Source organism: Chiloscyllium plagiosum, unplaced genomic scaffold (genome assembly GCF_004010195.1).
Source record: "Chiloscyllium plagiosum isolate BGI_BamShark_2017 unplaced genomic scaffold, ASM401019v2 scaf_62443, whole genome shotgun sequence".
Classification (NCBI taxonomy): Eukaryota; Metazoa; Chordata; class Chondrichthyes; order Orectolobiformes; family Hemiscylliidae; genus Chiloscyllium; species Chiloscyllium plagiosum.
This window is the reverse complement of record NW_025181066.1, coordinates 185-2434: the sequence shown is the minus strand read 5'-3', so window position 1 is coordinate 2434 and position 2250 is coordinate 185. Positions and strand designations below refer to the sequence as shown.

At 45.6% G+C, this 2250-nt stretch overlaps 1 non-coding gene across 1 annotated transcript; it reads right to left on the bottom strand.

Annotated features, from left to right (window-relative positions):
• Positions 1 to 1618: 1618 nt before the first annotated feature.
• trnal-cag lies at positions 1619 to 1700 on the bottom strand. Its single transcript has one exon. It is a non-coding gene; the product is annotated as a tRNA-Leu (tRNA).
• Between the last annotated feature and the right edge of the window lie 550 nt (positions 1701 to 2250).

The following is a 2250-nucleotide window of genomic DNA, read 5'->3' as shown; positions in this document are numbered from 1 at the left end:
AATGGTGGGAATCAACTAATGGGGAACAAAGAAAGATCTGACCCATTCTCCAAGACTGAAGGTTCCTCTTCTGTCCAGGATCTGCCACCTCCCTGTCTGTTTCCTTTTGTTTCATTCTGCTGTTACATTACTGACTTGCAGCAACTGAAGGGAAAGGAAGTGAATCCAGACAGGGTGCAGAGTCTAACCAGGGACGGGAAGTGGTGGCATGGATCTGTTTATCAGTAACTCCATGAGAATGGGGAGGGTGTACATTAGGGGATAGTAGAGTCAGAATGGAGGGAGAACATAAGTGGGCTGGAGGGTTACAGCTTTGGGGGAAGAAAGGGGAAAAATATTCCAGAGAAACGAGAATTGTCTGCTCTGAAGTTCTAATCTGTACATATTCCTTTATACAGGGTGCTAGATGGTGAAGATTTGCAGACTGAAACCTCAACATCATGTGCCGATCGTGATTAAGTTAACCAGCATTTGAAGAACCAAAGATGGAGAAACACTCGGCCAAAATCCTGCAACACTCTCCCTCCCAGCATTGTCGGTTTATCGGCACCAAATGACTGTGAATGGTACAAGACAGCAGCCTACGACCATCTTCTCAAGGGTAACGAGAGATGGGGAATAAATGCTGGCTGAGCCAGTGATGCCCATATCCTGGAAACTGTTTCTATCTCTAGTTGCTGAAACCCAATTGATGTTACTGCAGGATGAAGAGGGAGGCTGAGTGCATCCTCCAGGAAGAGCACCATCACATTACCCCTGCCTACACCCACACAGTAACACCGCAACACCACTGGAACAAAAGGCAGTGAAGCCAAAGGAGGACTTAGATATAGTTCTTCGAGGTAAAGTCATCAAAGGGGATTGGAACACAGCAGGAACAGGAGAATGAGCTGGATGGTCAGCTGCTTCCCATTGAATGGTGGAGCACGATTGAAAGGCCGAATGGCCTCCTGCTGCGATCTCCCAGGAATGTATTTAGCCATGGAGCCTGGGTAGGAAGAAGTGGGCAGGGATTCTCCAGGACATTGCACTTCCACATCAGTTTTCAGTGAGGGATGGTTTGATGGATTTTATTTAACATTTAGGTCTTTCACACAAGGTTTGTGACTTTGTTTTGCTTTAAATGTAAACGTTTATTCCACAATAAATAAATCTAAAAGAAAAGACACGGAATATCTAAATATAAAAGTTTTAAAATTTCAAATGCCCTTTAGAACAAAGTCGTGTCTACTCCCGTACACCATCACTACCCAGTTAGTCACACTCCAGGGAAACATTCCCTCCCTTTCTGAACCTTTGGTTTGCTTTAACTGCTTTTCAGTTCGCGCTCTGTGTGCTGTGAAGCTTTCTTTTTTCTCCGACACAGAAGTGTTATCACACACGGCGGAGCAACCTTCCCACAATCAGTATTCCGCGCGGGAGTCGAACACGGATTTTCCGCGCAGGAGTCGAACACGATCATGACAGTAGAGACATTTTGGAATATTTGGCAGTATCCCACACCACAGTTAATTCCCTGGGAAGCAAACCCATTTTACTTTTGTTTTCAACATCAATAGACAGTGGGCACCGAAACAGCATTTTAACAAGCTGCAACGTTGGAGTTGACCAGCAGAAACGGCGGTGGTGGGATTCGAACCCACGCCCCTTTCGAGACTGGAACCTGGATCCAGCGCCTTAGACCGCTCGGCCACACTACCAGTCGGCCGCGTTGCCTCATTTTCTTGTATTTCCAATTGTCCTCCTGCATAACAACAGATGTAAAGTCACATGATAAGGGTTCCATGATTCCTCTCGGACTCGCACAGCTGCTGGGATGTCCTCTCGGACTCGGCCGGCTACAATGTCAATTTCGCAGCAGATATTGATATCCCATCAATCCAGACAAAAATCAATGGTAAGCTGAGTCACTCTTCTCAGACTCTTTTCAGCTACAAATGTATCTGTGAGTGCGTGAGAATATGGGCTCGCTTATGATTTGGTCAAATAACCATGAGCTGCTTGACATTATTGCAATTTCGAATCTCGCTTTGCTAAATGATTTCACCCATTGCTCGAAACAGGACGACTTTCACGTTTACACGGAACACGAAACACACCGGACTACAGGGAAAATGCACAAACCTGATCAGGCCGTTATCCACATCATACCGTGCAGCATAGTTTCAGTCACTGTGTCTGTTTTTTTTTTTTTCAGAATAAGAGTCCCAAAGAATGTTCTCCACCCTAAAACCGGAGGTAACATTACAA